Raw genomic sequence first — 24,013 nt, 5'->3', positions numbered from 1 at the left:
GAAGTTAAAACTGATACCAAAGAAATAAAAAGTTTAAGAGACTAGTATGAACAATAATATAAAATAGAAACCTTAAAAATTTACAATTTTCCAAGACTGAATAATGAAGAAATAGAAAATCTGAATAGACCCTCCCCGTAAGCCTAACTCCAGGATCACATGATTCCACTGGTAAATTCTACCAAATGTTCAAAGGAAATTTAATATCAATCCTTCTCAAACTCTTCCAAAAACGGTGAAAACAAGTCAAAGCTTATAAACTCTTTTTAATAGGTCATAATTACCCAGATACCAAAACCTGATGACATTCCAAAGCAACAAGGCCAAAAAAGGCAAAAATCCCTGATGAACACAGTTGCAAAAATCCCTATTAAAGTATTAGGGAAGTGAGTTCAACAGTAAATTAAAAGAACCATAAGCCAAGATCAAGTTTAATTTTGCCAGGGATGCAAGGAAGTTTCAACATCCACAAATCAATGTGCTATACTACGTTAACAAAATTAAGGCTAAAAATCATGATCATCTCAATAGATTCAGAAAGGCATTTGACAAAACTGAACATTCTCTTATGATAAAAATCTCAACAAAGAACTTTAGTTCAACATATTAAAGACCATATATGATAAATGCAGATAATAAGCTCAACAGTGAAAATCTGAGCTTTTCATGAGATCAGGAACAAGAAAGGGATGCTTACGATTGTCACCATCATTTGAGATACTATTTGAAGTCCTAGCTGTACCAATTAGGGGAAAAAAAATAGAAGCCATCTAAGCTGGAAAGCAAGAGAACTGTCACTATTTTCAGAGGACATGACGCTATGTATAGAAAACCCTAAAGACTCAACAAAACTGTTCAGAATAAATGAATTCAGTAAAGTTGCAGGATACAAAATTAGTATTTTTTCAACTTTATTTTGAGAGAGAAAGAGCTCACACATGAGCCAGGGAGGTGCAGAGAGAGACAGAGAGAATCCAAAGCAGGCTCTGTCATGTCAGCATGAGCCATGAGATCATGACCTAGGCCAAAATCAAGAATCAGACACCTAACTGATGAGCCAGCCAGGTGCCCCCAGAATTAATATTTTTTTATTTTTTATCTTATTTAAATCCAAGTTAGTTAACATATAATGTAATAATGGTTTCAGAAGTAGAATTTAGTGATTCATCACTGACTTATAACACTCAGTGCTCATCCCAATAAGTGCTGCCCTTACTGCCCATCACCAATTTAACCCATCCCCCCACCCAACACCCCGCCAGCAACCCTCAGTTTGTTCTCTGTATTTAAGAGTCTCTTATGGTTTGCCTCCCTCTGTTTTTATCTTATTTTTCCTTCCCTCCCCCTATGTTCATCCGTTTGGTTTCTTAAATTCTACATTGGAGTGAAATCATATGGTATTTGTCTTTGTCTGACTGACTTATTTTGCTTAGCATAATGCTAGGTCTGTCTACATTGTTGTAAATGGTAGCATTTCATTCATTGTTTAAATATTTACTTATTTTGGGGACAGCACAAGTGGGGGTGGGGCGGAGAGAGAGAAGACGACCGAGGATCCAAAGTGGGCTCTGCACTGACAGCAGAGAGACCGATGTGGGACTCAAACTCATGAACCGTGAGATCATGACCTGCGCTGAAGTTGGACGCTCAACTGACTGAGCTGCCCAGGTGCCCCAGGATTTCATTCTTTTTGATCACTGAGTAATATTCCATTGTGTGTTTGTGTGTGTGTGTGTGTGTGTGTGTGTGTGTGTGTGTGTATACACACACACATACCCCATCTTCTTTGTCAGTTGCACATTTGGACTCTTTCCATAACTGGGCTATTGTTGATAGTGCTGCTATAAATATTGGGCTGCATGTGCCCCATTGAATCAGCAACCCCAAAATTATTATTTAAAAAATTTAATTTAAAATTAAAAACAAATATCTGTTATATTTCTGTATACCAACAATCATAAGAAATTAATAAAACAATCCTATTTATAATTGCAATAAAAATTACATGGCACCCAGGAATAAATTCAAGGAGGTGAAATATCTGTACACTGAAAACTATAAGACATAAATAACAGAAGTCAAGGAATACACATAAATGGAAAGATATACAGTGCTCATGGATTAGAAAGATGACTATTGTTAAAATGTCATATTATCCATAGCAATCTAAAGATTCAATTCAATCACCATCCAAGTGTTTAGGACATTTTTCACAAAAGTAGAACAAATAATTCAAACATTTCTATAGAACCACAAAGGACCCTGAATAAACAAAACAATCTTGAAAAAGAATAAATCTGTGAGGTATCATGCAGTTGGGAAAAGATAGTCTTTTCAATAAATGGTATTGAGGAAACTGGAGCAGTATCTTACACTATATACAAAAAACTAACTCAAAATGGATGAAACACATGAATGTAACACCTGAAACCATAAAACTCCTATGAGAAAACATAGATGGTAAGCTCCTTCACATTCAGCTTAGTAATGTGCATTTGGATATGAATCCAAAGGCCAGGGCAACAAAAACTAACAAATATAACTACATCAAAACAAAAATCTTCTGCGCAGGAAACAAACCATTAACAACAAAAGTCAACTTATATTTAAAAATCTTATATTCAATAGGGGGTTAATGTCTAAAATGTATTCTAAAAGATACCTAAAACTCAAAAAATTTAAAAAAATCAATTATTAGAGAGTCTGAATTGACATTTTTTCCAAAGAAGATATAGAGTTGACCGATAGGCACATAAAAAAATGCTCAACATCATAAATTATCAGGGAACTAAAAACCCAAACCACAAGGAGATAGTCTTTTATACACATCAGAGTGCCTATTAACAATACAAGAAACAGCAAGTATTGGTGAGGATGGGGAGAAAAAGGAACCCTTATGCACTCTTAATGGGAATGTAAGTTGGTGCAATTACTATGGAAATCAGGATGAAGTTTTCTTAAATAATTAAAATCAGGGCTACCATACTATCTAACAGTTCTAGTACTGGGTATCTATCCAAAGAAAACCCAGACTAACACGAGAAGTGACATGTACCCTAGAGTCACTGCAACATAATTCACAATAGACAAGATATGGAAACAACCTAGGTGTCCATCAGTGGAGGAACGACAAAAGATTTAGTATATACATACACGATGGAATCCTACTCAGCCATAAAATGGAAGGGAATTTTGACATTTCAACAACGTGGATGGCTCTTGGGTATATTGTGCTAAGCAAAATAAGTCAGAGAAACACAAATACCACATAATTTCATTTACATGAAATCAAACAATACCCAGACTCATGGACACAGAACAGATTCAGAGTTGCCAGAGGGTTAGATGGGGAGATGAAATGACCGAAAGGGGGTAAGATGTACAAACTTTCAGTTATACAATAAATAAGTCATGGTAACACGTACACCATGGAGAATATGGTCAATAATATTGTATTACCTCAATTAATAAACAAGTTACATTATTGTTAAAGTTATATAAACAAGGACTCCCCTATTTTAAAAAGCATATCAGCAAATGAAATAACTGTAAATACAATTACATATAATATTAGAAGTTCCATAATAAATATGTTTTGATTATTTTAAAAATATTTGAGGATTTGCCTGTTTAATTTTTACCTATCTTCACTTTTTGAGCTGATTCATCTATTCTGTATGTCAGTCTATCCTCAAAATATTGTTTTTTTTTTTTTTTTTCATTTCTAGCCAATAATATTTTTTGCCCTAGATACTTACCATTTTCTCTCATTACACAAATTGTTCCTTCTGGTTTGGGTATATTGTGATCTGCATTTGAATCTCCTTTGTTCTAAGTATCTCTATAGCTGTACTATAAGAAACCACACAACTGGAAGGGAACAAAGTTCTCAAATGATATTTGTTTTCCAACTGGGAAATGTGTAATTCACTATAATTAAATGTCTATCAAAGATTAAACTTCAAGATTTTACCCCATTTTTGGATTCCATGTTCTCTCCTATTAGTTATAAGCTCTCTCAATCAAAACATAAGCTTAACTACTCCAAAAAAAAAAGTAAATAAATACATGGACATATGCCTAATACTATCTAAAAGAAGTATTTATAATGAATATAACTTATATTCATACATAATGACATGTTATCAATAAAGTGATATCCATCTGAATTTTCCCAAATCCCGCTTTCTTTTGGTAACTTTTTCAGGGACTATTGAAACTACCAAAAAATGGGCCTTTCAAAATAGGTAATATACTTCAAGTTCCAAAAATCCCAGCCTTCAATTTGATGGCAAGCACTTACAAAACCAGTGCCATACGCCCACCTTTGAAGGTGTGTCTCCTGTTACCACTGAGTTTTACTATTATTCTGGCTCGGTCAAAACATCAAAAGCCACAGCAGTTCAAACAGGAATGCAGGGATTCATGGTGCTTGCGGTCAAACAGGGGAAAATGAGATTCTGAGGGATAAGATAACGAATAGATTAGTGTCTACAGGAAACTGCTCACCACTTGGGTCTTTGGAGCAGGAGAGAATAGGTGGGATTAATGACAAGTAGAAGTGAGAAGGGCCTGTGAAGCTGGTGCTTGTTTCCTGGAGGATAAGGTTCTCTGTGCAGATGCCGGAAATGAAAAAGCAAGCTGGGAACAGGAGTTAACTACCCATTTGTTGCTACTGAAGTGACTCTTACATGAACAGCAATAAAAAAGAAAACAGGAAAGGAGTTCTATTCCCCCTCTTTCAACTTTCCGTTCCCCTTCAGTACCTTCATCAAGTTGGCCATAGTAGGATATCGTGAGAAAATCCTGATGACAAGAGAGTCAGTCTTAGCCAGGTATCAGGAAGGGAGGAGGAAGAGTGGAAGCGAACAGAGAGATCATGCAACAACTGCAGACCAGGAGACTAAAGTAGAAGTCTCAGAATAGCAGCCTGTAGTGGTAGAGGCAGAATCTCGATTTGTGAATATATCAGAAAGAATGAGAGGAGAGATCATAGACGCAGGGAGTTTAGATAACTATTTGAAATGTTTAGCTAGCATCATGAATTACCAAGATGGAGGGGTAACTGGAAGGTTATCTTTTTGTTTTAAATCATCTTTGCTAAAGTATAATTTACTATGATCCAACGTACCACAATCAAGATATATAACATTTTCCACCTCGTAAAATTTCCTCGTGCTCCTTTTCAGTCAGCCCCACCCTCAGCCCAGGCACAGCTCCACAGCTGGTCCCCATTAACCAAGTAAACTTAATGGATATTTATAGAATGCTACGCCCCATGACGACAGAAAACACATTCTGTTCAAATGCTCATGGACATTCACATAGCTCATCTTCTGTGCCATGATACAAAGAGGAGTCAATGTAAAAGGACTGAAATCGTACACAGTGTGTTCAATGACTGCAAAGGAAGTGAATTAGAAATCAAGTATAGAAAGTATTCTGGGAAATGCCCAAATATGGAGACAATTAAACAAGACACTTCATGTGGAACGTGAGTCAAAGAATAAACCACAAAGAAATTTAAAAATATCCCAACTAAACAAATAACTATATTCTCTGGGATGTATGCGAAGTAGTGTTTAAAAGAAAATTTGGTAACTTTACATACACACATGCGCACACACAGGGGAAATGGCTTAATTGAATGCTTTAGCTCCCACCTTGAGGAGTTGGTAAAAATTTTGAAAATGCAAAATAAAGGTTTTAAAGCAACACTATCAATAAATTCAATGCCTGTAAGTTCTTGGTATGAGCATAATTTTTATCAGAATATTTTTTTAAATAAACATTCTCAAAGAGAGGGGTATCCAGATGGTAGAATACAAAGATGCTGAGCCCACTTCCTTCCACCAACACAACAAAACCACACCTACCGGTAGCAAGACTCTCTTCTGCGGATGAGCTGAAGACCAGCACAAGAGCTCTACCAGAATTGAAGATGGAAAGTAAAAGCCACCTCGGGATGGGTAGGAGGGTTAGAGATACGGTCTAGTCAGGATCCACACCCCTGCACAGACTCACAAATGGGAGTGATGACACAAATGCAGAGGTCCTCCTTGAGGACCTAGGGTTTAAGCTCCACAGTCATCACCTTGGGGACCTGCAGTGGAAAGATGAGTCCCCACAAGGTCTGGCTTCGAACCAGTGTGGCTTAAATCCGGGAGAGCCACAGGCTATGGGAAACTGAGACTTTGCCCTGAAAGAGCCCAACCCAAACTCACTTGCTCTGAGTCCCAGTCCAGAGGCAGCAGTTTGAGAAGTGCCTCAGCCCTATGTGAAGAAGACTTACTGATTGATTTGGGGTTGTATTCTTGAGGAACAATGATCTGTAGGAACTTCTTCAGGGAATCGAAGTACTGACAGATGCCATTTATTTATTTGTTTTTATTCTCCTCCTACTTAGCTCCCCCGGCAATGGCAAGTGCCTTTTTTGACTTTCTGCATCTGCCCTGCAGGCCAGCACTGTATGCATTTCACTTCAGCATTCCTCTGTAGACCTGACCTGCCTAACCTGCCCACCTCAGCATGTGTTCTTCCAAAGTGGCTCCTGCTTTGACATACCTGGTGGGTGGTCTTGACCTGGACTAGTGCTGCTTCAAAGCAGCTCCTGCCCCAGGGCAGGCCAGCCCCACCCACCAGCATGCTAGTAGCAGGTGCACCCTGGCCTCTTAACCAGCTATTCTAAGGGGTCAGCCCTGACCATCTGTGAAAGTGTGGCCATTGCAACTGGGTACTGCACCTATTTGGGCTAGGGGACAGCCACACCCACCAATGCACCTCCAGCAATTGCAGCCCAGCCCCAACAGGAGGGCACAAGCAGACCTCCTAGGGGATCCCCAAGCATGCTTGGTTCTGGTGACCAAGAGGGATTAACTTCTGGGCCTTCTACATAAGGTCAGTCTCTCAAGACCAAGACCTATAGCTGATCTACTTAATACATGGAAGGAAACGAGAGAGTCGTTCAAAATGAAGAAACAGAGAAATACATTCCAAAAGAACGAATCAGAAAAAAAAGAAAAAAAAACTAAACAAAATGGATAATAACTTTAACTGATAAAGAGATCACATAATAGAAAAATAAAAAAGAACCAATTGGAGCTGAAGAATTTAATGGCTAAAATGAAAACTACACTAGAGTGATTCAACAACAGATTGCATGACGCAGAACAATGGATCAGTGATCTGGACCACAGGAAAATACTCAAGCAAAACAGCAAATGAACAAAAAATTTTAAAAATAAGGATAGTATAAGCAACCTCTGAGACAACATGAAGCATACAGACATTTGCATTATAGCAGTCAAAGAAGGACAAGAGGCAGAGTAACGGGCTGAAAACACTTTGAAGGAATAAATCTGAAAAATTCCCTAATCTGGGGAAGGAAATAGACTTCTAGTTCTAGGAATCACAGAGAGCCCCAAACCAGATGAATCCAAAGAAGGTCACAGCAAGACACATTACAATTAAAATGTCAAAAGTTAAAGAATTTCAAAAGCAGCAAAAGAAAACTAGTCATGTACAAAGGCATGCCCATAAGACTGTCAGCTGATTGTCCAGCCAAAACTTTGCACACCAGAAGGGAGTGAAATGATGTATTCAAAGTGCTGAAAGGAAAAACAAAAAACAAAACAAAAAAAAAAAAACTACAACCAAGACTATTCTACCTGGTTATCATTCAGAAGTAAAGGAAAGCCAACAAGTTTCCCAGAAGAAAGAAAAATTAAAGCACTTATTCACCATGAAACCAGCCTTACAAGAAATCTTAAGGAGACTTCTTTAAGTGAGGTGGGGGTGGGGGGGAGCGGAAGATACAACCACAAGTAAAACAGTTATGAAAGAAATAATCTCACTGGTAAAAGCAAAATATACTAAAGTCTATGAATCAACCATTTAGCAAGCTAGAATGAAGGCTAAAAGAAAAAAAATAACAAAAATCAATCATATAAACAATAATTATTTTAAGGAATACACAGAATAAATAAATGTAAATTATGACATCAAAAAACATAAAACCTAGAGGAGATAGTAAGAATGTAGTGCTTTTAGAATGTGTTAAAATGTATATAACCATCACTTAAAATAAACTGCTACTTTTATGGGTTGTTATATAAGAACCTCACAACAAGCACAAATCAAAATCTATAATAGATACAAAAAAGAAAGATAGAGAAAAAAATCCAAACATAATACTAAAAACGTGATGAAATCTCAAGGCAAGAAAGAAAAAACAAAAAAGTGAACAAATGATCTTAAGTACATACCTATTAGTAACTGCTATTGATTTGAATGAATTAAATGCTCCAATCAAAAGACATCAAGAGGCTGAATGGATAAAAATTTTTAAAAAATCTGTATCTTGCCTGCAAGAGATTCACTTCATACCTAAGGATACACACACACTGAAAGTAAAGAGATGTACAAGATACTCTATGAAAATGTAAAATATTAAATATCAATTCACCAATCATAGGAGTATCTAAATATATAACAGATATAAGGGGAGAAACTGACAGTAATACAGAAATAATAGGAGACTTTAAATCCCACCTACATCAATGAATAGATCATTCAGATAGAAAATCAGTAACAAAATAGTGGCCTTTAATGACATATTAGACCAAATGGACTTAATAGATGTATATGGAACGTTGTATCTACCAGCAGTAGACTACTCATTCTTTTCAAGTGCATATCGAACATTCTCTCCCAGAAAGATGATATATATCCAAAAAAAAAAAAGTCAATAAATTTAAAAGATTGAAATCATATCAAGCATCTTTTCCGAACACAACATTATGATACTAGAACTTAAAAAAAAAAACAAACTAGCAGAAATAAATTAAAATAAGAGTACCATTTGGGGCACCTGAGTCGCTCAGTCAGTTGACTGTCCAACTCTTGATTGTGGCTCAGATCATGATCTCACAGTTCGTGGGTTCAAGCCCTGTGTTAGTCTCTGCACTGACAGTGAAGCCTGATTGGGATTCTCTGTTTGCTTCTCTTTGTGCCCCTCCCCTGCTCGCTCTCTCTCTCTCTCTCTCTCTCAAAAATAAAGAAACATTGAAAAAAATCCCATTTACACTTACAACAAAAAGAGTAAATTACTTAGAAATGAATTTAACCAAGAAGGTCTGAAAACTATGACACACTGATGAAAGAAGTTGAAGAGGAATGGTTCTTTCTGTACTCGTGGATTGTAAGAATTAATACTGGTAAAATGTTTATACTACCCAGAGAAATCTATAGATTCAGTGCAATCTCTATCAAAATACCAATGGTGATTTCACAGACTAGAATAAATAATTGTAAAATTTGTATGGAACCACAAATGACCACACATGGCCAAAGCAAACTTGAGAAAGAACAAAGCTGGTAGTGTCACGTTCCATGATTTCAAACTCGACTACAAGGGCAAAGTAATCAAAACAATACAGAAGGGACACAAACACAGACACATAGATCAAAGGAACAGAGATCCCAGGAAGGGATAGAGATCCCAGAAAGAAACACATGCTTATAGGGTCAATTAATCCATGACATATACAATAGGGGAAATAGAGTCTCTTAAATACTGTTGGGACAGCTGACATCCACACACAAAAGGAAGAAACTGAACCCCTTTCTTACACCATGTACAAAAATACACTCAAAATGGATAAAAGTCCTATAACTAAGATCTGAAATCTTACAACTCCTAGAAGAAAACATGTTTTAAGCTCTTTGACATCAGTCTAGATATTATTTTGGATCTATCTCCTTAGGCAAGGACAACAAAAGCAAAAATAGATCAATGGGACTACTTCAAACTAAAGGCTTTTGAAAAGCAAGGGAAACCATTAACAAAATAAAAAGATGATCTACTGAATGGGAAAAGATACTTGCAAATGATATATCCAATAAGGTGACGATATCTTAATACATAAGGAACACACACAACAACAAAAAGAAAAAACTCAATTAAAACATGGGTAGAAAATTTGATTGGACATTTTTCAAATAAAGACCTGCAGATGGTAAATAGGCATATGAAATGCTCAACATCACTAATCATCAGGGAATTCCAAATCAATACCACAATGAGATATTACTTTACACTTATGAGAATGGCCATTATCAAAAAGATACGAAATAGCAAGTGTTGGTGAGGATGTGGAGAAAAGAGAACCCTCATGCAATTTTTGATGGGAAAGTAAATTGGTGCAACCACTATGGAAAACAATCTGGAATATCCTCAAAATATTAAAAATACAGCTACCATACCATCCGGCAATTCCACTTCTGGGTATTTATCCAAACAAAATGAAAAGTACTACTTGAAATAGATACATGCACTCCTACATTCATGCAGCAATATTTACAATAGCCAAGATGTGCAGGCAACCAAAATGTTTACTGCTAGATACATGAAATGATAGTATATATATATATGTATACATACACCCTGAAAACGTAGCTATATAAAAGGATGAAACCTTATTATGTGCAACAACATGGGTGGGCCTAGAGGGTGTTAAGCTAAGTGAAATTAGAGAAAAAAAATAAATGCTTTATGATTTAACTTAGATGTGGAATAAAAAACAAATGAATGAGCCAAACAGAAGCAGACTCCTACACAGAACTCTTGGTTGCCAGAGGAAAGGAGTTGAGGGAATGAGTCAAGGGAATGAACACATACAAACTTCCAGTTATAAGTCACTTGCATGTAAAGTACAGCATAGGGAATATAATAAATAGTATTGCAGTAACTTTGTTTGCTGATAGTAACAATTTATCATAATGATCATTTCATAATTTATATAAACACTGAGTCATTATATTGTACACCTGAAACTAATATTGCATAGCAACTACACTTCAATAAAAAATAAAAACATTTAAAAATGCATTCGTTTATAAATGTAATAAATATCTGTAAATTGCACACACCTATGCATATTGCAGTCACATTGTCCTTCAATTGTTTTTGATATAATATATTCTGGATATTGATTCCTTGTAGCACATATGGATCTACACGTTAATGAAGGGCTACATGGTAGGGATGTGCTACAACTGACTTAGTCACTCTCTGTTAGATTTAAATTAACTTTCAATCATTTGCTAATGCAAACAATACATTGAAAGTTATAATTCTTTTAATAAATAAAACACAAAATAATATAAAAACGCTAATATTTTTTTTAATTTTTTTAATGTTTATTTATTTTTGACAGAGAGACAGAGAGAGAGTGTGAGCAGAAGAGGGACAGAGAGAGAGAGACACACAGAATCTGACGCAGGCTCCAGGATCAGACCTGTCAGCACAGAGCCTGACACAGGACTCGAACTCACGAACTGGGAGATCATGACCTGAGTGGAAGCCGGACGTTTAACAGACTGAACCACCCAGGTGTCCCAATAATTTTTAAGCTGAAAAGATAAAGGGGTATACCTGCCTTGATGAGCAGTGTGAAATGTGTGGAATTGTTGATTCATTACGTTTTATGCCTGAAAAGGCCATAACACTGTATATTGATTATGCTTCATAAAAATTAATATTTTTTTTACAAAAGGTAAAAGCAGGCAATAGGCAGTTGCCTAAAATCAGCCTGTCTGTGTAACTTTCTTGTTTGTAAGAAAAATATGATGAAAACTGTGTTTTGGAATATTCAGGCACACAATATCCAGATATATCTGAAATATCAAAAAGGGATTATTGACAATTAATATGAAATTAGTTATTTATGCATGGTATATATACAGTTATTTCATTATTTCATTATCCCATTCCCAAATAATGCAAAGTAATGAAATTTTTGGTGATAATTTTGTCCACCTGATAGTTCTGAATTCACCCCAGAAATGTTTTAAGCATTCCTGGCCAATAGTGACAGATAGCACAGTGAAATTATGATGCACTTTTCTTAGATCTTTAATTTCTAGAGGTGAATCTATGACAATTAGTTCCATGAAAACATTTTTTAAAAATGAATCCAAATAAAGCAATCCTTGTTTTTTTCTTTTTTAAAGATATACTACCAGATGAGAAACTACAAAGTTTTTCTCAACGAGTAACAGATAGGCTGGTCAATAGCAAAAATCATTAAATGACATGAATGCATGGGAAAATACTTCCAGAAAAAATATTTTAAATAAAAGACAATAGACAATGCATTATTTGGAGAAACTAGAAATTGTGAAGAGGTCATACAAGCTATTTACCTTTGTCAACTGAGGTTGCCCATGATTCGGCATCTGAATGAAAATAATTTTTCTGATGACTAATTTTGGGACTGAACACTCTGGTTAACATTCCAGGTGTTTAAATGTTTTAATGATCAATTTGGAAACTTCCAGTTTTGTCTCTCTTTGGTGTTAAATTAGACATTGGAAATTGGCTAGGCCCTTACCTATATATTCTCCCATAATTATTAGAGTGCATACGTCAAATTTTAATGTTTCTGCCTTTGTTATTGATGGGGAATATTTTACTATCTACTGGGGAATAACATTAGTATGATGGTTTTGTGGCGGGTTGCTGTTATATGTTAGCAATAGATAGCACCTGCAATCTCCCAGCCCTTTAAAATAAACATCACACTGATTTACACCTTCTTCTACATCCTTTGGAATATCTGATACTATCCTCATTAATATGTGGCATATGACTAAGGAAGCAGTTATATTTCTGAGATTCTTTTTCCAAAAGTGCTGCCTCTATTTTATGCTTTTTTAAAACATGTTATTTTATGTATGAATGTAGGTATTTATGTACTTTTATACTTAAATACTTTTCGAGTGGGACTTGAACTCATGACAGTGAGATCAAGACCTGAGTGGAGATGAAGAGTTGGACACTTAACCAACTGAGCAAGCCAGGTACTCCCCCGCCCCCCCCCCCCCATTTTATACTTTCTTAATTAATAATGCTCCTTGGATATAGTCTCTGATTCAGTACACACATAAATGCATATCTGTTAATACACACACATACAAGGAAGCCTATGTATATATTTGTAGCTCACCAATTAGGAAAAGTGTATTGGTTTTGGGTCAAATTAGTACTGACAATCAGCATGTGATATAAAAAAACAAACTCATGGTCCTTAGTTTTCTTCCCCTCAGTCTTACATAAAGACAACTTAAACACATCCCCATACAATCCAACATCAAGGAGGTCTCAATTCCTTCAGAAAAGAAATAATTTTTTTTGGTTTGTTATTTCCACATTTATCCCAAGACTACTTTCCAAGTAGGGATTCACTATTTTCCTCTTGATATAATTTAATTTTCAATTATTTATTGAAAGTTTAAGAACCTGTAATTCTTAATTTTCAAATAACTCACTTAAATCACTTTCATGTTAGTAAGACTGATTTCAAAACCTGTCTGAATATTCCCATCACTCTCCTCAGTTGAAATAACAATCATGAAGTATTTGGTGGTCCGCCATCTTTTGGTTCTCTCAAAGTTTGAAATGTTCAGTTTTGAGGCTTCAACAATAAAAATAAATATGTAAATATATATGATAGCTAGGGTATCAAACCCTTTCTCCATTTTTTTTTTCTTGTCTCCTCATTTGAGAGAAAAAAACGCAGTCTATCCACAGTCAATAGACAGCACTTCTGTGGTTATTTGTGGATGCGTGTGGAGTGGAGAAACATGTGGGTCACCCAATGAACGTGTTCCCAATGTATTTTTTAATACATTTAAGGTCATGATTTTTAAATCTTCGCTGTTGATTTTGTTTAAAATGGCCTCCAAGTTTAGTGCTAAAGGGCTACCTAGTATTCTAAAATGTAAAATGGCTGTGATGTGCCCTATGATAAAAATACAGTTGACCCTTGAACACGTGGTGGTTACACTGACCCCCTGTACAGTCAAAAATCCATGTGTAAGTTTTGACTCCCCAGATTTTATCTACTACTACCCTACTGTTGCCTGGAAGCCTTACTGATAACATAAACAGTTGATTAACACATATTTTGTATGTGATATATATTTGTGTTCTTACAATAAAGTAAGCTAAAGAAAATGTTATTAAGAAAACCATAGAGAAAATACATTTACAGTACTATATTGTATTCACTGAAAAAATAATCTGCATATAAACACGCCCACCTAGTTCAAAACCATATTGTTCAAGAGTCAACTGTACATGGGTCAGATAGGCTTTGTTCAGGAATTAATTTACAAATAATATGTATTATACAGGCCCTGTAAATAGAAAAAGACATAAAACAAGGTCCTGGATTGATAGGCTGATGAAAATGTGACCAGAGACTCACAGGAACCTAACTGTGTACTTGCCCTAAGAGCAATGGCTCAGTATTCGTGACTTTAGTGTTCACCCAAACTTTATAGAACAACTTCAAATAATGAGCATTGACTTTGTGTATATATATCATTTATCTATCTATATTAAAGACATTTTAGGGGCGCCTGGGTGGCTCAGTCAATTAAGCATCCGACTTTAGCTCAGGTCATGATCTCGCGGTCCGTGAGTTCGAGCCCGGCGTCGGGCTCTGTGATGACCGCTCAGAGCCTGGAGCCTGTTTCGGATTCTGTGTCTCCCTCTCTCTCTGACCCTCCCCCATTCATGCTCTGTCTCTCTCTGTCTCAAAAACAAACAAACGTTAAAAAAAATACATTTTAAAAGTTTTGTAAAGTACATAGTATGTAAGAAAGCTGTGCACAAAGCATAAAACAAACACAAATTCATTTGATCTTCACCACAGAATTATGTCAACAAATGGTAAGATATGTCAATTAACTTTCAAAGACCATGTAGCTTCTAGATGACACAGCAGACTGGGCATCTCTTTGTCTTCAGAGTTTATATATTTTTTATTACAGCATGCTAACAGACCGATTTGTAAATTTAGACACTTCTACGTTCCTAAGTATGAATCACATTTTTGCATATGAAATTCAAACTCAATATTCCTCCTACCTCTCTTCTAAATGGCTCTGTATGTTTTCCCCCCCATAATAACAACAACAACAAAAATCTCTAGCTATGTTTCACCTCATTATCTTTGGATTGAAATCCTGATTAAATAATCTTCTCATTTCATATTCTGATCTCTAACTTTTCAATTCTTAATACCAGTTTTTAAGTTAGTTTTCCTATTTTCTTCTTCAAAAATCAAATTCTGCAGCTGCTTATGATTCCTCTGCAGGTGCCACCGATAATTATTCCCTATGGGTTTCTAGGACAATTCCACCAGGCTCATTTATCACATGCAATTACATCTATTCTACTTTTTAAATGTTTTTTGTTTTGTTTTGTTTCTGGTAGACTTACAAGAAACACCATTATATCAATTTTCAACTAACATCTGTGGATAAAAAGCATTATAATACAAAAGACATGTCTTCAGGGTGCAGCTCAACATTGTGTTTCTTTCTTCACTACTTAAATAGCACTACATTCATTTTATTGTCTTGAAATTTTGGAGGAAAAGGAAAGAAACAAAGCTTATTTTACCATGATAAAACTCGATAGAGTATGGTTTGCGATTAAGGACTTAAGGTTGGCAAGAGAGGGAATAAAGAATAGTGATTTCTTGTACAAAGTTCTCACAATAAAAAGCAGCTGGAGTTAGCTCTTTTTTTTTTAAGTATAAAAATAAGCAACAGAAGAAACCCCCTTTTAAACTCACTTCCAGTAACTCTAGGGCTTGTTCTTTGTATACTCTTCTTGAGAATGATGGATAATGACAAATAGGAAGAGATCTTGCTTTTCTGAGTATTTATGTCAGGCCTAATGTTAAGTCTTTAAAGACAAAGTGGTAACTATTTCAGCTCCGTGTGCTTACATGAAAATCTTTTTTTATAAATTGGTTTATAAGCCTTGGTTTTGTTTTTGTTTTTGTTTTTTTGTATAACAAGCCAGCATATACTACTTTAATTTAGTCAGAGAGGAATGTTGCTTGAAATGTAATTAATTGTAAGAATCTGTTCTGGTAACAGATTCACAATGCAGTTTTATGAGATGCTTAGCTGAATCAGCAGGACAAATTTTGCATCGAGATATCTTGAGAATCAGGATTAGAAACAGAACTCGTTTTGTTCTTAGCAGAATGGTAAAAATTGGGAGAGTTGTTAGCATAAGAGCCTAATAAAGTTGGTCTGTATGTGTAAATTCAGAATCAAAGAGATAAAATATTTTTAGAGAAATTCCAAGAATCTGAAAGGAAAGCTGGGTTTGGGACTTTGAAAATTAAGGCAGGTATATAATATGTGAGGTTCTTCGAGAGAGAATTTTTGTTGATGAAAGTGTTTCCAACTAACTGGGGGAGATGGAGAACTTGAAGAATCAGTTTGTATAAGTTAGTTTATAAGAGACTGTTGGAGTATCTGCTGGAAGAAAATATAAGATGTATTTGTGAAGTTTCTGAAGGCACATGAGTGAGAGTCAGAGATATAATTGACTAGAAAACAACCCACCCCCAACACTGTGACATACAGTTTGAGACCAATGGAGAGTTGCTACAGGAAGAAGCTGAAGAAATCCTTACAATCAATTCCTCCAGGAAGGCACCACAAAGGGGCAGAAACACACTCTGAATCTGAGGTGCCAGAGTATGACAAAACGGAACACAAGTATTTTACTACTTGTGAACAATTTAGAGGATGGATTTATTACCTGAAATTCTGACAGAACTTGGAGACAGCATCCTTTTGAAATAACTGGTATTCTGGTGGTCATCATATTATTAGTAAGAGTGATGGCGCACCCTTGAGCAGATGTGAAGGAGCATCTCTGAGGGTGGCAATCTGTTTCAACAACTCATAGTACATCTTCTGTGGACAGTTCAAGGTTGGGTGCTGAGGCCTGGAGTGAGAGAACTGACACTTAAGTGGCTTTCTGCTCTAGGGGGTTGCCAGATATTTGAGGAATTGTCGAAGCTTCTCTTAGATAGGACTCTAATTAATGAGAAGAAATGATCAAACACCAGTTATCTGGAACTTAATGAAAGATTAAGCAAAAGAACATGTTGCTAGAAGAGACAATTTTAAAATCCAGGTATCACAGGCAACATCTAAAGCTCGAGGAATTAAAATAATCTCCCTACTATGATCTAATCTACATTTGTAAATTCCACCACTCTAACTACCAGAAAAACCCATGCTGACACAGGTGAAAACCTGGACAGCTCAGAGTTCAACTTGTTTCTCATATTGCAACAGACTATAACAACTCCTTTTATATTGTTTGTGATATAACTTTGTGTCTAATTTAATTTTCTCTGAATTCCCAGTTATTTTTATCAAAATCATCCACATGTAGTTTTGTCTTCTTAAATAATTTTATAATGCAGAATAATGTATAAACATATTTTAATTCTTCTTATGTATTTTCAGGTTCACATTCCTCTAACAGAATGCAATATACTAATGATGCTGGGTTATATTTTAATAGGGCATATATATTCTTGGAGTCTTAACGATTTTCTACACTATGACATTGAAATGTTATAATTAGGTACTATAGGTAATTACAACTTTGCTTTGTCACCTGGTAGCAACTTCCATGAATGTTAGTCTATGCCCACAAGGGGATTTATACACTCAATAAGGTGTGCAAAGGGCACACCCATTATTTAGCACATTGTAGCTGTTTTGATACATAAACGGTTGCCACAAAGAAAAATAGGCTAACCATTGATAAAGGTGACATTAAATTTACCAAAATTAACACTATACAGAGTCATTTTGAAAAGAAAAGCACTGACCCATTACTGTATTTTCAGCTTCTAATATACACAGAATGAAACATTTTCTATGGAGTATAATTAAGACTGTTTTCAATTTTAATAGCAGTAACATTTTTCAACATTGCTCTGATAATTCATCAAAGATAAAACAAAAATTTTTACCAAAGGGTATTTTTGCTTCCAGTTAAAATGTAGATACTTCCAACATAACATCACTCCCAAAGTAATGAGAATACCATGGGATAAGCTATGAAATCATAATGTTTAAAACTATTAAAGATTTTAGATGTAAAAAGAGACAGATAGATTTAAATCCAGAAATAAACAAGATGCATGGCTGGCCTAAATCACTGAGGAATAGTGGGAGAAAGAGCAAATCTGCCATTGACTGGGATAAGGAGAAGCCAGGCACACTTTTAATGAACTTCAATGGCTGCATGTGGATTGTCTAATGAATTAGAACCCAAGTGGAAAGACAGAAACCCTCCTCCTACCCACCAATTCTGTCACACAGGGTCTTCACTGTATATGTGGGATAAAGTGAGGTAGAGAAGAAATGAAAGTAATCACTGAAGCCCCCTACCCAAAGGCACAAAGAATCTTCCTGAAAGCACATCAACAGCCTACTAACTACAAGGGGAGAGGGCACCTAAGTGAAGCCCAATCACTTGCATGTGTGCTAGGCCTCCACCCCCAGTGGGAGTGGAAAAAGAGCTTTCACCAAAGGCACTGCAATTCATGAAGGTGGGGCCAAACACTCATGTTAGGAGCGAAAAGAAATATCTAGTGATTCAGAAAGCTGGAAACAGTGCTATAAAGTACAGAGAAATCAACTGTGGTTTGGAAAACTGATCAATGGACTCTAAAACACGAAGAGGTCTCCAGAGTCTTGCCAATACTCAGATCCCAAGACTTGCTATAAAAAAAGTTCAAATCCTGCCTGAAAAGTAGTCATAGTCAAATCTAGTCGTGAAGTGAGTCTAACTAAAGCAAACAAAGTTCAGTAGCACCTCACCTACTCACTGGATTCACTTAGATCCTACAGTAGTAATCTGACATTTTCTTTTCTTGTATGACTATCATTTGCTTCTGTTCCTACCATTCTATCACATATACCATGGCAGGAAGGAAGTCAACAATTATGACCCATGAAGAAACAGGGAACGTGATTCATATTCAAAAGGGAAAAACAGACAATGGGAGCAAATTCTTAGATGACCTGGAAGTACGAACTAGAAGATTTAGAAGCTGGAAACTGGTAGAGTTGGAGGAACCTGAGCCTACCTCATCACACGAATACAACTGGTTAACACTGACATCAGCATAAATAACCTGAAAAATGACCTGAAAACTGGCAGAACAAACTCTACAACTGAAGGTAGACAAGAGGCCACAGAGAAGAAGGTAGAAACGCAGAGATGCAGTTTGGGAGCAAAAGAGCTGTGGCCATCCACACCGGGAGGAAGCTAGGGTCACAGAGAAGGACAAGAGCCAGACTATCACACCAGGGTGCCTACATGGGGAAGACAAATCCCCCTAACATTTGTCTTTGAAAGAAAGAGGGGCTGAATTTCTTGAGTTCTTACAACCAGTGGGACATAAAAAGCCTAGAATTAAAAAAACAAACAAAACAAAAATGGTGGGCCTCCATCTAGAGCTCAGAGGGCACTAGAAAGCTGGGCCCTGCCCTTAAATAGACAGCATGATAAACAGCCAGGTTCAGTATGGAAGCAGCAGTTTGAAAACTGACTGGGCCACAAGGGAAGGAAAGTGATTTTCTCATCTCAGAGCCTGTCCTGGAAGACAGGCATCACAGGGAGACACCTCCAGGAAGAAAGGTGCTGGCACACTGCATTTTCCTCACCCATCCTTCATAAACAGTATAAGCACAGCCACCTGCAGAAACCAGCACAGTGCCCACATTCACTACCTATCTTGGACCAAGCCCTGCCCCCACATGCTTCTGAGGATCTGCCCTTTCAAGTCATGCATGCCTGCCTCATGTTGGCATTGTGGGTCCCCTCCTCCAAAAAAACAGTCTCAAACTTTGCCAATACCAGATCTCCCAACCTGCACCTTTTGTGAGACCTTGGTTCTGGTGGCAGAGGCATCAGGTCTCATTTTTCAAGAAGACTAGTGCACATCTTGTTAAAATGCATCCCACTAAGCCAGGGACCAAACGCTGCTCACAACAGGCAAAGAGGGTTTCTGCAGACAGTGGGACTTAAGGAAAAAGAGGCAAGGACTCAACAGCAGAGCACACACAAGACACATAGAAGACATTCCCTGAAGCACCAGGGCCTGGGAAACAGAGGACACTGCAATGCAGGACACTATAGGACCTCTTCATCAGGCCAGTACCTTCAAGAGCAGGAGATGTAGATGGCTTTCCTAACACACACAAACAGACACAGAGAACTAGACAAAGTGAAGAGACAAAGGAATATGTCCCAAATGAAAGAACAGGACCAAACCACAGGAAGAGATCTAAATGAAAAGAATTAAATAATATGGCTGATAGAGTATTTCAAGTAATGTCCACAAAGATACTCACTAGACTTAAGAAAAGAATGCAGGGCGTCAGTGAGACCCTAGGCAAAGAGATAAAAAAGAACCAATCAGAGATGAAGAGCAAAATAAATGAGATTAAAAATACATTTGATGGAATAAGTAACTGGCTAGAGAAAACAAAACAATGAATTAATGGCCTGGAAGACAGGGCAATGGAAAGTAACTAAGTTGAGGGAATGAGAGAAAAAAACATATATGCAAATTGTGAATAGTCTTAGGAAAGCATAGTAACATTGGTATTATAGGGATCTGAGAAGCAGAGGAGAGAGGAAAAAGGGCAGAAACTTTACTTGAAGAAATAATAGGTGAAATCTTCCCTAATCTAGGGAAGGAAATAGACATCCAGATCCTGGAGACACATAGATCGCCCAACGAAATCAATCTTAGGAGGTTCACACCAAGAAACATAGTAAGTAAAATTGCAAAAACTAGTGATAAAGAAAAATAAATAAAATCAACAAGAGAAAGGGAACCCCCATAAGATTATCAGCAGAGGTTTCAGCAGAAACTTTCCAGACCAGAAGGGAGTGGCATGATATAGTCAAAGTGCTGAAAGGGAAAAATCTGTAGCCAGGAATACTCTGTCCAGCAAATGTATCATCCAGAAAAGAAGAAATAAAGAGTTTCTCAAATGAACAAAAACTAAAGGAGTTTCATGACCACTGCAAGAATTATTAAAGGGGGCCTTTTGAATAGAAAGGAAAGGCCATAAGTGAGAGTATGAAAAGTTAAAACACAAAACACAAAACAATAAAAGTTAAAAACACAAAAACAATAAAAAAAAAGTATTGCTGTAACAGTCAGTCAAGAGATTCATAAAATAAAATGATGTAAAATATGACACCATATACCTAAAACATGATGGGGGACAGGACTAAAGAATGCATTCACACTTAAATGACAACTTCATATAGACTACTATATGCACAAAAGTTTATATACCAATCTATTGGTAACCACAAATTTACAAAAAATCTAAGTAATAGTTATACAAAGAATAAAAATAGAATCCAAGTATATCACTACATAAACCAAACAAACCAAAAAAAAAAAGAGGAAGATAAGACAGGATCACCAAAAAACCACAAAAGCTACCACAAAAAAATGTAATAAAATGACAAGAAATAGATGTCTATCAATAATTATTTTGGCTGTAAATGGACTAAAAGCTGCATTCCAAAGAATAGGGTGGCAGAGTGGATAAAAGAATCAAGATCCATCTATATATTGCCTACAGGAGACTCATTTCAGACCTAAAGACACCTGCAGATTGGAAGTGAGGGGACAGAGAAGCATTTGTCACGCAAATAATAATAATAATAGCAATACTTATATCTGACAAAACAGATGTTAGAACAAAGACTATAACAAGAGACAAAGTAGGACACCATATAATAATAAAGGGCACAACCAATGAGAAGATATAAAAATTGTAAATAAATATGCAACCAACATGGAAGAGCCCAAATACATAAAATAATAACAAACATACAGGAACTCACCAATAGTGATACAATAGTAGTAAGGGACTTTAATACTCCACTACATCAATGGACACACCATCCAAACAGAAAATCAACAAGAAAACAGTGGCTTTGAATGACACACTGGATAAGATAGATTTAACTGATATATTCAGAACATTCTACCCTAAAACAACAGAATGTACATTCTTTTCAAGTGCACATGGAACATTCCCAGGATAGATCCCATAATAGGACACAGAGCAAGTGTCATCAAATTCAAAAAGATCAGCCATGCCATGTATTTTTATGCCCACAATGCTATGACACTAGAAATCAGTCTCAAAAAAAACTCTGAGAAGACCACAAATACAGGATAAATAACATGCTACTAAACAATGAGTCGATCAACCAAAAAAATCAAAGAGGAAATCAAAAATATACAAGGAGATAAATGAAAATGAAAACACAATGGTCCCAAATCTGTTCGATGCAGCAAAATCTGTTCTAAGAGGGAAGTTGATAGCCATCACAGGCCTACCTCAAAAAGCAAGAAAAAAACAAACAAACAAACACCTAATCTTACACTACAAGGAGCAAGAAAAGAACAATAAACTAAACCCACACCAGCAGGAGGAAAGAAAAAATAACGATTAGAACAGAAGTAAATGATACAGAATCTGAAAAACAAAAGAGCATGGCAGATCAATGAAACTAGGAGCTGCTACTTTGAAAAGACAAAAATACTGATAAACCTTCAGCCACACTCATCTAAAAGTGAGTGAGTGAATGAATGAATGAATGAATGCATAAATAAATAGAAAGGAGCAAAATAAACCAAATCAGAAATAAAAGAGGAAAATAACAACCAACACCGCAGAAATATAAAAAAATTTTAAGAGAATATAATGAAAACTTATAAGCTAACAAACTGGACAACCTACAAGAAATGGATAAATTTCAAGAAAAAGATAATCTACTAAAAGTGAAGCAGGAAGAAATAGAAAATTAGGGCAGAATGATTACCAGTAATGAAATTGAATCAATAATCAAAAAACTCCCAACAAAAAAAATCCAGGACCAGAAAGCTTCACTGGTGAATTCTACCTAACATTTAAGAAGAATTAATACCTGTTCTTCTGAAACTATTCCAAAAAAGTAAAAGAGGAAAGAAGAAAACTTTCAAATTCATTCCGTGAGGGCATCATCACCCTAGTACCAAAAGGAAATAATGACACCACAAAAAAGACAAGTACAGGCAAATGTCTCTGATGAACATAGATGCAAGAATCATCAACAAAATAGTAGCAAACTGAAACCAACAATACGTTTAAAAAAAAAAAGAAAGCATTCACCATGATCAAGCGAGAATTATTCCTGGATACAAGGATGATTCAATATTTGCAAATCAATCAGTGTGATACATCACACCCAAGAGAGAAGGAATAAGAACCATATGATCATTTTAGTTGATGCAGGAAAAAATCATTTGACGAAGTAGGACATCCATTCACGATAAAAGCCCTCAAGAAAGTAGAGATAGAGAGAACATAACTCTCTATAATAAAGGCCTTATATGAAGAACCCACCAGCAAACAACATACTGAATAGGGAAGAACTGAGAGCAGGTCAGGAACAAGCCAAGAATGTCCACTGTCAGCACTTTTATTCAACATAGTACCAGAAATCCTAGCCACAGCAATTAGACAACAAAAACAAATAAAATGCATCCAAATTGGTAAAAAAGTAAAACTTGCACTCTTTGCAGATGTTATAAAACATGTAAAAAACCCTAAAGACTCCACCAAAAAACTGCTAGAATGGACAAATAAATTCAACAGTCACAGGATACAAAAATCAATGTGCAGAGATCTGTTGCATTTCTATACACTATTAATGAAGCAGCAGAAAGAGAAATTAAGGAATCACATCAGGCTTGCTGCTGTCAGCCTGTCAGCACGGAGACCATTTCAGATCTGCCCTTCTCTCTCTGCCCCTTCCCCACTTGCATTCTGTCTCAAAAAGAAATCAGCATTTAAAAAAATCTTTAAGAAAATACATTACCATGATCTAGCAATCACACTACTGGGTATTTACCAACAAAGTACAAAAACACTAGTTCATAAGGGATACATGCACTCCTATGTTTACAGCAGCATTATTTACAAAGTGAAATTATGGAAGCAGTCCAAGTGTCCATCGATAGATGAATGGATAAAGAAGAGTGGTATATTCATATAATAGAATATTACTCAGCCATAAAAAAGAATGAAA

General features: G+C 36.1%; 1 long non-coding RNA gene across 1 annotated transcript; it reads left to right on the top strand.

The window, feature by feature from the left end:
- Positions 1-586: 586 nt before the first annotated feature.
- Positions 587-23,455, top strand: LOC115511445. Its single transcript, XR_003968069.1, has 3 exons — positions 587-596; positions 6,235-6,239; positions 23,365-23,455. It is a non-coding gene; the product is annotated as an uncharacterized LOC115511445 (long non-coding RNA).
- Positions 23,456-24,013: the final 558 nt, after the last annotated feature.

The sequence above is a fragment of the Lynx canadensis genome, chromosome B1 (assembly GCF_007474595.2).
Source record: "Lynx canadensis isolate LIC74 chromosome B1, mLynCan4.pri.v2, whole genome shotgun sequence".
Lineage (NCBI taxonomy): Eukaryota > Metazoa > Chordata > Mammalia > Carnivora > Felidae > Lynx > Lynx canadensis.
This window is presented reverse-complemented; position numbering and strand designations above follow the sequence as displayed.